This window comes from Medicago truncatula, chromosome 1 (assembly GCF_003473485.1).
Source record: "Medicago truncatula cultivar Jemalong A17 chromosome 1, MtrunA17r5.0-ANR, whole genome shotgun sequence".
Lineage (NCBI taxonomy): Eukaryota > Viridiplantae > Streptophyta > Magnoliopsida > Fabales > Fabaceae > Medicago > Medicago truncatula.
In genome coordinates, this window is record NC_053042.1 from 38,850,167 (window position 1) to 38,864,042 (window position 13,876).

Consider the following 13,876-nt stretch of genomic DNA (forward strand, 5'->3'; position numbering starts at 1 on the left):
GTATGAAATCCAACTTTTTTCATTCAAGGACGAAGCAAATAGGCATTTAATATCATTTTATTTGAGAAGTAGTGGAAGAGAGAAGTGTGGATATGCTGAAGATTCACACTAATGATAACCTAAAAGATGTGACGACAAAATCAATATTGACAAGTTTATATGTTGTTGATCCTCAATCGTATGGCCTACTGAAAGCTTATAAAAGTAGACCTAAGTGGGAGATTGTGAACATGTGTAAAGTCACTCTAGGTGAAAGTCAAACATTGTTTCCGATAATTTTCTTAGTTCTCATTCTAGTTTACTGCACAAAGTTGAAAATCGCAATAGGTGCAATAATTAGAATAAGTGAATTAGCGAAATTACTCCACTATATATAAGACATTCGTAATGAAGGGAGACATCCCGTCCCAGAACAAAGTAACACAACAAGTGTTTTGATTTTGTAGAGTTAAGAGAGGAAAAATAGAGAGAAAAAATAGTTTCTTCCATGAAGTTTCTCCTGTGAGGTTTCTCTTATTTAGAGAGACATCTTATTTTAGTTGATTGATAATATATACCCAACATATTTAAATGTATCATTACAATTTCATTCAGTGTTCTTTTATTGTGTTATGTATTATGTAAAGAAAATAAAAATGGTTGACATTAGCTGATTGGATATGACGAGAGTAAGAGGTAATTTATTTCAAAAATCCAATTCCTTAGTTAATCAAAATATTACATAATCCGACACTGTATGGCGGAGTTCAAATCCTATCCTATAAAACTAACACCGACAAGCATCAAGCACTAGTCATTTTTTTTTATAATTTGTTTTGGTACACTAACTACATCTAATACATAACTAATTAGTATTGTTTAGTTACTTTTATCGATAAGCAAAATTCTTACCTAAGTCACGTGAATAAACTTGGTTAGCTCGTCGCAAAATATTAAAGAATAACAAGGAGTGTACTGTTTGATTATACTAATACTGTTTGATTACCCCTACAGATGATGTGTAGCTCGTTTTTTAACAGATTTGGTACGATAAGTAAGAGGTGTGTTATTTGAACAATCATTTATGTGACAACTTATAAGACATTTATCATAGAGAAAGTTGTCACAAAATGGTTGTATAAATATCATTTCTCGATAATTATTATCAACTTGCTCAAAATATTATTTACCTAAGACTAAGGGAAACTCCGTCTTCCAGTGACTGCATAGATTGCACTAAACTAGTCTCAGTTATGAGTAACTTTAATCTCATCTCACAGAATAACAAAAAATATCACAATGGCAGAAATAGCAGTGTCTTTTGCTATTGACCAACTGCTTCCATTGTTAACAGCAAAAACCAAATTACTGAAAGGTGTTCACAAAGAATTTGCAGACATTAAATATGAACTCGAAAGCATTCAAGCCTTCCTCAAAGATTCTGATAGAAGAGCTGCAGCTGAAGGAGACAACACTACTGAAGGAGCCAAAATGTGGGTGAAGCAGGTTAGGGAAGTGGCTTTTCTCATAGAAGATGTCATTGATGATTATATGATCCATGTAGGGCAGCATAATTGAAGATGTCATTGATGGCTTTTCCTAATTGAAGGATCTAGCAGCTTTAGAGGAGTCCAAAATGCCAAATGGCACGATCCACGAATGGCTGCTTTATTCATCGATGAAGCTGAAGTTGTAGGCTTTCAAGAACCCAAAAAAATATTGATTGATTGTTTGGTAAAGGGAAGAGTAGAGCGCACTGTCATCTCTGTAGTTGGGATGGGAGGGCAAGGAAAAACCACTCTTGCTAAAAAGGTTTTTGATAGCAAAGAGGTTGTGGGACACTTTGAATGTCGTGTATGGATCACAGTGTCACAATCACACAACACTGAAGTATTGTCGAGACACATGTTGGAGAAGCTTTACGGACAAAAAGGAGAAAAACCTCCTAAAGGAATCACTGAAATGGATCGAGGTGCATTGATTTCTGAGTTGAGAAAGTACTTGCAGAAAAAGAGGTATGTTTTTGTGTTTGATGATGTATGGAACACAAGTTTTTGGGATGAGATTGAATATGTTGTGAGTGATAATAAAAATGGTAGTAAGATATTTATTACCACAAGAAATAAGGATGTTGCCATGTATTGTAAGAAATCTTCATTTATTGAAGTGCATGAACTACAACCATTAACTGAAGAACAATCAATTGATTTGTTCAATAAGAAGGCATTTCAATTTGACTTGGAAGGATGTTGTCCAAAAGAGCTCATTGATATAGCTTTTGAAATTGCTAGGAAGTGCAAGGGCTTACCACTAGCAATTGTGACTATTGGTGGTCTTTTATCTACAAAGGGGAGAAATGCATTTGAATGGCAGAGATTTAGTGAAAATATGACTGTAGAGCTAAGGAATGATTCCCATTTGACCAGAATAAAAAAGATTTTAGGTCTTAGCTATGATGATTTGCCTTTTTATCTTAAATCATGTTTGTTATATTTTGGAATGTATCCAGAAGATTATGAAGTTAAATCAAAGAGAATGATTCTACAGTGGATAGCTGAAGGGTTTGTGAAAGAGGAAAGTGGGAAAACTTTGGAAGAAGTTGCAGAAGGATATTTAATAGAGTTGATTCGTTGAAGTTTGGTGCAAGTATCCTCAGTTAGAATAGATGGAAAATCTAAAAGTTGTTGTGTTCATGATTTGATACGTATGATGATCCTTGAAAAGTGTGAGGATTTAAGTTTTTGCAAGCATTTCAATGAAGATGGTCATTCATCTTTAAGTGGAACTATTAGACGCCTATCAATAGCAACTAGTTCCGGTGATTTCAGAGCATGTATTGAAAACTCACATATTCTGTCTCTATTTCTTTTCACAGATAAATCAAATTATGAAGAGGAATCCATCGTGAATAGAATCTTGAAAAAGCATAGGACACTGAAGGTGCTTGATTTTAAAGGTGCATTGTTTATTGATTTTAAACCTTTTAGAAGTCTGATCCACTTGAAATATTTAAGCTTCAAAAATTTATCCATACGACGAAACCAACATGGTTTTCCCAAATGGATTGGTATTCTCCAAAATCTGGAGACTTTGGATCTAAGGGCTTCTTTTCCTCTTACCGTTATACCAAAGGAGATTAGCAAGCTTAGAAAGCTACGCCATCTTATGGGCAACAAGAGGTGTATGCTTCAATTGAAGGATGTGTTAGGATGCATGGAATCTTTACAAACATTGACCGGAGTGAAAATTGGTAAGGATGGAATAGAGTTAATTAAAGAGTTGGGAAAGTTCAGACAGTTAAGGAAGTTGAGCTTGTTTTATGTAAGGGCAGAACATTCAAGCGCTCTATATTCCTCACTGAATGAGATGAAACACTTGGAGAATTTATACATTGTGTCAGGAATGGGAGACAATATAGATTTTGATGTCATTGATTTAGATTTGGTTTCGCCTCCACCTATGCTTCGAAATCTTAAACTATGTGGCAAGTTGGAGAAGTTCCCGGAGTGGATTCCTCAACTTACAAATCATGTTAAGTTGGAATTAGCACGTTCCTTCTTAACTGATGATCCAATTAAGTATCTAGAAAACATGCCAAACTTGTTGTCCCTCTCAATCATCTCCAATGCTTATGTAGGCGAAAGTTTACATTTTCATGATGGAGGTTGTCAAAATCTTAAGGAACTGTACATTGGAGAATGTCCCAACATGAATTCAATTGTTATCGATAAAGGAGCATTGCATTCTCTAAAAAAGCTTGAGTTATTCGAAATCCCCAACCTCGAGACGGTTCCTTCTGGGATCCAACACTTAAAGAACCTCGAGAGTACGGTTTCCTAAAGGGATAGATATCACACGCCATCCAAGGGTCAGAAAAGGTGAACATTTTCTTCCATATCTAATTGTAAAAATGCATTGGCAATATTTCTGGTTCTGTTATCAAAGTAAAACTTCTTTTTTATTTTTCCTAAATTTTATTTATTTATTTTGCCTCACTTTACATTTCTTCTGGCATATGCTTTTTTTTTTTGTTATTCTACATCAATAATTATAAGATACTTATTGTGTTGTGCCCTCAAGAGGTTTTTGGTTGGAATCCTTTCATTCTGAGCAGTCTAATCTCCACAGTAGTGATAATTTGTTGTTAATATGTAGGTGATTGGCTTCGACGGTGATGGAATTTGATTTCTCGAATTGGACTTTTGCAAAAGTGGCATCCTTATGTTCTTGATTTGGCATGTGTGTTCCCAGTGAAAGAAGAAAAAAAATCTGTAGTCTTTCTTTAATAATGGTATATGGAACCTCAGTTATTGATTCAAGATACTTTGTTATTTTTTATTTGAGATTTGAGTTATTTGTGATGTATTGTTTGCAACATGTTGTGAGTTTTCCTTTCAAGGATTGCAAGTCCTTAATTCTCTGTTGATCTCCCTTCTATCTATTTTAAAATAAAAAAAGTGAAGTTTTATATAATTTATAATTTATTGTATTAGTAGTGTATCTACCTGGTTTATTGAGTTGACGGCATCATTTTCGTATCAATGCTTTGTACTATACCACACTTTTACAGGTTTTAAATCATCCTGGTGACGGTGGAGTTCAGCGCACATTAGAGTTGGGAACTGGAATGCCTACAATTTGGCTCTGCAGAATCAGAGCACTTAAATTGCCTTCAGTTTGCAATGGAATTATGCGCTCAGAACACCATATCAGCCGCAGGAGGAAACAACATCAGCCTGTTCTACCACCTTCATCATAGCTTATCCGAGCAAATGCGCCCCAGAAACATTCTCTTTTACTTCATCATCACTCCCAATACCCTGAAACACACAAGTTGTGTGCTTGTAAGCTGACATCTGCAGAAGTTGTTAAACGGACCAGCCTATCAATCCACCAAGATATGTATTTGAGCCCACCCTCTCAAGTTTCGTGTGTTTGAGTGTTCAGTGCATACAATACAACGACTAATTAATTTTACCTACAATGAGAGATATGAAACCCTCTCCACTATAGACAGAGTCTTTTGTCACCTTTATAGGCCAATGTCGTCTTCTAAAATATTGGCATCATCTGTGTAAACAGAATGAAAAAAATTACGATCAACTAGTTATGCTTGACATCATTTGTAAGCATAAATGACTAAACTCAACCCATTAAGTATATGTTTGATTTGAAGTTTAAGGAAATGGATCCTTTCGGTTGGAAAAAAAAAATGAAGAAATAGCTTAGAATAAGGCAAATTCTATGGTACACCCATTAAGTATCCGTATATATATTCTATCTATCTATATTTAAAATAAACTTGATGATGTGGCATCTCTAGATTAACATCTTTGTAAACTAAACTTAGGTTTATTCTAAGCTAGAATTATGATGATGTGGCATCTAGGACTAAGAAATTTTCACAATTTCTCTTACAATCTTGTGACCACTAATATATAGAATTATTATTATGATGATGATAAAAGTTAAATAGGCAAATGTAACCACTAATATATATCATCCAAGGCACATGGAAAGCTTTACATAGAAACAAGAAACGTAAGGCACCATTAAAATATAATATATGTCCACAAAAGAAACGTATATGAGCTAATCAAATACTTTTCTTTTTGTATTCTTTGCACTAATCAAATTGTATATAGACGGCAACATGAAAAGACTTGGCATTAAATATGAACTGTTTGATTATCAATTGTGTAGATCATTTTTTAACTAATTTTGGTACAATAATTCAATATCAATTTGGTCAAAATATTATTTAACTATACTGTTTGATTATCCCTACAGATGTGTGGGTTGTTTTTAACTAGTTTTGGTACAATAATTCAATATTACAAAGAGGGTTGAGACTCAAAATATTATTTAACAAGGACTAAGGGAAACTCAGTCTTCCATTAACCGCAAAGATTGCACTACACAAGTAAATTGTAGTCTTCTTCTCACAGAATATCAAAAATTCTCACAAATGGCAGAAAAGGCAGTGTCTTTTGCTATTGACCAACTGCTTCCATTGTTAACATAAGAAACCAAACTACTAAAAGGTGTTCACAAAGAATTTGCAGACATTAAATATGAACTCGAAAGCATTGAAGCCTTCCTTAAAGATGCTGATAGAAGAGCTGCAGCTGAAGGAGACAACACTACTGAAGGAGCCAAGATGTGGGTGAAGCAGGTTACGGAAGTAGCTTTTCGTATAGAAGATGTCATTGATGATTATATGATCCATGTAGGGCAGCAACCTCGTGATCCTGGATGCATATCTCTACTCAATAAGATTCCTCACTTGCTCAAAACTATGACTCCTCTTCGTCAAATAGCATCTGAGATTCAAGACATCAAGTCAGTTGTTTGTGGGATCAAAGAAAGAAGTGAAAGATATGGTTTCCAAATCCAAGGATCTAGCAGCTTTCGAGGAATCCAAAATGCCAAATGGCACGACCCACGAATGGCTGCTTTATACATCAACGAATCTGAAGTTGTAGGCTTTCAAGAACCCAAAAATAGATTGATTGATTGGTTGGTAAAGGGAAGAGTAGAGCGCACTGTGTCATCTCTGTAGTTGGAATGGGAGGGCAAGGAAAAATAACTCTTGCTAAAAAAGTTTTTGATAGCAAAGAGGTTGTGGGACACTTTGAATGTCGTGTATGGATCACAGTGTCACAATCATACAATATTGAAGTATTGCTGAGACGCATGTTGAAGAAGCTTTACGAACAAAAAGGAGAACATCCTCTTGAAGATATCACTGAAATGGATCGAGATGCATTGATTTATGAGTTGAGAAATTACTTGCAGAAAAAGAGGTATGTTTTTGTGTTTGATGATGTATGGAACACAAGTTTTTGGGATGAGATTGAATATGTTGTGAGTGATAATAAAAATGGTAGTAAGATTGTACCAAAAAAAAAAAAAAAAAAAAAAAAAATGGTAGTAAGATATTTATTACCACAAGAAATATGGATGTTGCTGTGTATTGTAAGAAATCTTCTTTTATTGAAGTGCATGAACTACAACCTTTAACTGAAGAAAAATCATTTGATTTGTTTAATAAGAAGGCATTTCAATTTGACTTGGAAGGATGTTGTCCAAAAGAGCTCATTGATATATCTTTTGAAATCGCTAGGAAGTGCAAGGGCTTACCCCTAGCAATTGTTGTAACGCCCTTTTTGAATTATTTGTTTTATTTGATTATTTTAATGAGTTTAGAATATATTTAAATGATTATGTGATTTATTAAGTGGCTTATTTTAGTATTTAATAGAATAAGATTTGAAAATAAAATAAATATTGAGATGTGGGGCTGTTTTGGAATTTAGAGGAGTTTAGTGAAAATAGAGGAAATAAGAAAAATAGAATGAGGAGAGATATAAGAAGAAAACTAGGTTTAGAAATATTTTTACGTGAAACTGCTTTTTGGAGAAAAAGGGAGAAAACAAGAGAAGAGGAGAACCAAGAGAGAGAAGCCGCCGATCATTCATTCTAAGGTAAGGGTGAGACTAACATTCAATCTTCTTAAGCCTATGATTCTAATAATTAGATTTAACATGTTAGAGGTTTAGTTTGAGAATTGGGAATTAGGTTTTCAATTGTTGAGTTTGATTAGAAAAGTGTAGAAATCATGATAATTGTGTTAAGAATTGATGTTCAGGTTGTAGAATAATCATAGGTTAAGTTTTCTAACAAATTTGGGAGTTTGTGTTTGAGTCTAGTGAAATAAAAGTGATTCTTAAGTGAAAAACGCATTGTTAAACTGATTTTCGAACTGCTGTGAAGCTCAAAATCGGCTACCGAGTTCCCAAAATCGGCCCCCGATTTCTGAGCTGATTTTCTAGCTTTGGTTCGACGAAAATCGGCCACCGATTTTCTGGCAGGCAAATCTGGAAAATATTTGTAATTTTCACCCTTTTCTGTTTTGAATTTGCTTTCGGTGTAAACATGAAAGTTGTAGATAATTGAGTTAGCTTTCCAATGGCTTTGGTTTCACTTGAAAATGATTTTTAGTTTTTTAGATATGATGAAAATAGTCCAAGGAGGTCTTAGTGAAACCTTATGAAAATTCAGCATAACCGTTTCTAAGTTAATCCAAAACTTATGGGATAATACCAACCCTCAAAACTAGAAGTACTATGAGTTCAATTAAGGTGTTAAGAGTATTTAACCCATGTTGTGAGTTGATCTTTGGGGTAGGAATGGAGGTTGAATATAATATTACTGATGATCTGTGAAGCTATTATAATATGATTTAATGTTGATAGTAATGTAATATATTTGTATATGCATTATGTGAATTATATAAGATGTTTAAGCTGATGTTGATTATGATTTGATGTTGTTATATTGTGATATAATTATATATGCATTACTTGAATTATATGTGAATAATTGAGACGTTGTTGATTTGCATTTGATATTATTATGTCATGTTGTTTTTGTATACTATTGTGTTGCTGTTGTTATTTAACTAAGCTGCATAAGTCGGTCTAAGTTGATTAAGATGATGAAGTTCCCAATTATTGGATTATACAAGAGTTGTCGATTTAAGATGTTTAAGAAGTCGAGTCCATGTATTGGCATTCTTTGTTGGGGGCTTGATGCTCTGGAGTATAATAATACTTAAATAGCGATAGGGGCTTGATGCTCTGGAGTATATTAATGCTTAAATAGCGATAGGGGCTTGATGCTCTGGAGTATATTAATACTCAAATAGCGATAGGGGCTTGATGCTCCGTATTGGTACCACATGCATATAAGATGTCTAAGTTGCATAGTCGAGTTGGAGTATATTAATACTCAAATAGCGATAGGGGCTTGATGCTCCGTATTGGTACCACATAGATATAAGATGTCTAAGTTGCATAGTCGAGTTGGAGTCGCATTTGTCGAGTCAATGATGTTTATGTTGATAAGTTGTGAAGTTGTAATTGTTTATACAAACTATGATTGAAGTGCTAAATGATATATTACTATCTATAATGAATATTAAGATGATTTGATGTTGATTAAATATAATTGTTGAATTATATGCTTAATATTATTGTTTTGTGAAATCTCACCCCTTCTGCTTGGAAATGTTGCTCTTCCTATGAGTAACTTGCAGGTGATCGTTAATAGGTTGTTGTTGTTGCTGTCGTGAGTGACTTATTCCTCACTGAGTCTTAGGATGCTCTGATACGTAACGGGATGAGATCTTTTGTGGCTATTTTCTATTCCTTTACGTATTGTGTATATTTTAATAAGGCATGCGTGCCAAAAACTTATTTATGTTAATGAATTTAATCCGCTGCAAAGTTTGAATTAATATGTTGATGATTTTTGGAAAGATAATTAGTTAATTACCTCATTTATGATTTTTAAGAAGTGTGATATCCCGTTTATGTGATGTTTTACTCTGATTATTTTATGAAATTTTTATGTTGGGAAAACGGGGTGTTACAATTGTAACTATTGGGGGTCTTTTATCTACAAAGGAGAAAAATGTATTTGAATGACAGAGATTTAGTGAAAATATGACTTTTGAGCTAAAGAATGATTCTCATTTGACCGGGATAAAAAAGATTTTAGGTTTTAGCTATGATGATCTGCCTTGTTATCTTAAATCGTGTTTGTTATATTTTGGAATGTATCCAAAAGGTTATGAAGTTAAATCAAAGAGAGTGATTCTACAGTGGATAGCTGAAGGGTTTGTGAAGGAGGAAAGTGGCAAGACTTTGGAAGAAGTTGCAAAAGGATATTTAACAGAGTTGATTCGTCGAAGTTTGGTGCAAGTATCCTCAGTTAGAATTGATGGAAAGCCTAAAAGTTGTTGTGTTCATGATCTGATACGTATGATGATCCTTGAAAAGTGTGAGGATTTAAGTTTTTGCAAGCATTTCAATGAAGATGGTCATTCATCTTTAAGTGGAACTATTAGACGCCTATCAATAGCAACCAGTGACTTAAATGCATGTAATGAAAACTCACATATTCGGTCACTATTTCTTTTCACAGATAAATCAAATAATGCAAAGGAATCCAGCGTGAATAGAATCTTGAAAAAGTACAGGACACTGAAGGTGCTTGATTTTCAAGATGCCAGATTTTTTAGGGATCTTAAACATTTTAGAAGTCTGATCCACTTGAAATATTTAAGCTTCAAGAATTTATACATACAACATAGCCAACATGGATTTCCCAAATGGATTGGTATTCTCCTAAATCTGGAGACCTTGGATCTAAGGGCTTCTCCTAAATCTTCTGATTGTTTCAATTGAAGGATGTTATAGGAGGCATGGAATCTCTACAAACATTGAGTGGAGTGAAAATTGGTAAGGGTGGAATAGAGTTAATTAAAGAGTTGGGAAAGCTAAGACAGTTAAGGAAGTTGACCTTGTTTTATGCGAGGGCAGAACATTTTAGCGCTTTATCTTCCTCATTGAATGAGATGCGACACTTAGAAAAATTATGCATTGTGTCAGGATGGGAAGATGGTTCTTATTATGATGTCATTGATTTACATTTGGTTTCGCCTCCACCTATGCTTCGAATTCTTAAACTTGGTGGCAGGTTGGAGAAGATTCCAGAGTGGATTCCTCAACTTAAAAATCTTGTTAAGTTGAGATGCGACACTTGGAGAAATTATGCATTGTGGGAGATCATTTTGTTTATGCTGTCATTGATTTACATTTGGTTTCGCCTCCACTACATATGCTTCGAAGTTTTAAACTATATGGAAAGTTGGAGAAGTTTTCCTCAACTTAAAAATCTTGTTAAGTTTGATTTAGCAAATTCCTTCTTAACTGATGATCCAATTGTATTTATAAAACATGCCAAACTTGTTGTCCCTCTCAATCATCTCCAATGCTTATGAAGGCGAAAGTTTACATTTTCATGATGGAGGTTGTCAAAATCTAAAGGAACTGTACATTGGAGACTTGCGCAACATGAATTCAATTGTTATCGATAAAGGAGCATTGCATTCTCTAAAAAAGTTTGAGTTATTCGGAATGCCCAACCTCGTTCCTTCTGGGATCCAACACTTAGAGAAGCTTGAAGTTCTCAATTTTTGGGCTGTTCCCCTTGCAGAATTTAATCTTAGTCAGCCAAATCAATTCAAAACTTTAAGGATTAATGAGATAGAAATCACACGCCACCCATTTTTTAGAAAAGGTGAACATTTTCTTCCATATAATTGTAAAAATGTATTGGCAATATTTCTGGTTCTGTCATCAAAGTAAAACTTTTTTTATTATTCCTAAATTATTTTATTTATTTTGCCTCACTTTACATTTCTTCTGGCATATGCTTTGTATTTTTTGCTATTCTACATCAATAATTATAAGGTTTTTATTGTGTTGTGCCCTCAAGAGGTTTTTGGTTGGAATCCTTACATTCTGAGCAGTCTAATCTCCACAATAGTAATAATTTGTTGTTAATCTGTAGGTTTCTGGTTTCATGGGTGATGGAATTTGATTACTCCAAGTGGACTTTTGAAAAAGTGGCATCTTTATGTTCTTGATTTGGCATATGAAACATCAGTTATTGATTCAGGATACTTTGTAATTTTCTATTTGAGTGAGTTATTTGTGATGTATTGTATTGTATGCAACATGTTGTGAGAGTTTTCCTTTCAAGGATTATAAGACCTTAATTCTCTGTTGATCTCCCTTCTATCTACCTGGTTTATTGAGTTGATGGCGTCATTTTCGTATCAACGCTCTGTACTATGCTACACTTTTACACTTAGGTACAGTACTGAAGAAAAAAAACATTAACAAGCTGATATGTTATGTGATTCTTGCATATATACTGAAAGTACGTTTGAATGGATTTTTTTTGTGTTACAGACTTTTTGTGTTTTGTACTCATTCTCAAAGTTTGACTATATGGTCTTTCTTCACTTTGCTAGACAGAAAATTGAATTTGAATGAATTTGTACGAAATTCTATTGTGTTTCATCTAGAAAAAAAAAATTATTGCCAATCATGGTTTGAAAAATCTGGATATGGGTTCTCTGTTTTTCTTGTTCATTCATTGATGAATTTTACATGTCCAATTATGGATGTTTGTTGTTTTAATTGTGGTATTTGGTCAAATTGAACGCCAAAACAAAAATACAACGAGGAGTTTCCTGAATCCATACACAAGTGCTTTTATGGTGTTGAGAGAATGATTCAGTAAATAAATTTAAAAAGACCATCACCCTATCAAAGTGCAGCCCAACCTTCATTGCCATAGCCTCTGCCGTTTACAGGAGTTCGCCTCAACAACTACTCCGCCAGCATCACAAATTAATGCAGACAGTCCCCAACTCCCATCCCCAGCTGGGCCTGGAGCATCAATATTCAGTTTAAACCAGCTTGGTGATGGTGGAGTCGAACGCACATTAGAAGTTAGGATAGGAACTGGAATGCCTACAATTTGGCTCTGCAGAATCTGAGCACTTAAATTGCCTTCAGTTTGCAATGGAATTATGTGCTCAGAACACCATATCAGCCGCACCAGGAATATCATATCCTTCAAAGCATCTCTTGTTCCTATTATAGGACTGATTTAGTCGCATGCTCCGGTTCATTGACAATCCACTTGTTCAAAGAGAAAACATTAAGAGAAGAAGCAAACCACACCCTTCACATCCAGTTACAATCCATAAAATCAACCGCAAGCCTAATCAATCGTACATGACACGCCATATAAGCTGAACATGACGTGATATTGGTCTTGAGATTCCAAAGTTTGGATCATATATTCTATTTAATAACTATGAGTTACACATAGTTTTTGTCCTTGTAAAATCAGCATGAGTTTTAATCTATGATCCTAGCTCTTTAGCTTCCACTTTGTAGTATTTCTCTGCTGCGGGTTTTAATCTATGATCCTAGCTCTTTAACTATGAGTTACACATAGTTTTTGTCCTTGTAAAATCAGCATGAGATTTAAGTCTCTGCTGAAGGTTTTAATCTATGATTTTGTTTTATTGTACTAGTGAGTTGACGGTATCATTTTCGTATCAATGCTTTGTACTATGCTACACTTTTACAGGTTTAGACACAACCAGAATTTGCATTATATATTTCTATTTTATTCGGTGACAAGCTGATATGTTATCCCATTCTTGCATAGATACTGAAATTACGGTAGCTTCAACAGGAAAAATAGCGCAAACATAAGCCTCCTTCAATGGTAATGCATGAGAGGGTAAGCAAAATATTGTAACGGCTTGGTGGTTACCGGCAACATGCAATTAGTTATAGAAGTCCATTTGTTTAATGACTACCTATTATATGTGACCATCATCAAATATATCATTAAATTCAAATATGAACCTTAAAAAAGAGTTTTAACTTACGTTATCCTTCTGCCAGTACAAAGCTTAAGTTATTCTAATAATCATTCAAGAAAATTTGTAAAACTGTTGTTCACGTAAGAGTCTATTTTGTCCTTGTTAACAATTGTCTGATTAGAATTCTTTAGGATTTTCTTTTTCTTTTTTGTAAACAGGTCCAGGGCCTTAATCCTAGTTTGCAATTTATTTTTATTGCTTTAATAAAAAATAAAAATAAAAAGTAAAAATAACACAAATTTTAGGAAATGAAAATAGAAAATGTTAGGTCTAACTTTTTTAAAAATTTAAAGTTCTAAATGTGATAGTGTAGATTTTAAAAATAAAAATAAAAAAAGGAGTAATATTATGAGTTTAAGCATGCAAGAAAAATTGATCCATTTAACTTTTTGAAGTGCATCCACAATTTCTACTCCAAAATTCCTGAGCAAACATTAAGATCAATCCTTCTTTTTTTTTCGAAACATCATTAAGATCAATCCTGGATAATATTTTAATATATATACAATTATTACTTTATAATATTTAATAACAATTCTTCAAAAAAAAAAATTTCAATATTTTTATCATTAACGT

The 13,876-nt window shown here is 33.7% G+C and overlaps 2 pseudogenes; both read left to right on the forward strand.

Moving 5' to 3' along the window:
• Window positions 1–1,204: 1,204 nt before the first annotated feature.
• On the forward strand, window positions 1,205–4,402 carry LOC25484587 (disease resistance protein RPM1-like; annotated as a pseudogene).
• Window positions 4,403–5,769: 1,367 nt separating this feature from the next.
• LOC25484589 (disease resistance protein RPM1-like) lies at window positions 5,770–11,660 on the forward strand (annotated as a pseudogene).
• The last annotated feature ends 2,216 nt before the right edge of the window (window positions 11,661–13,876 follow it).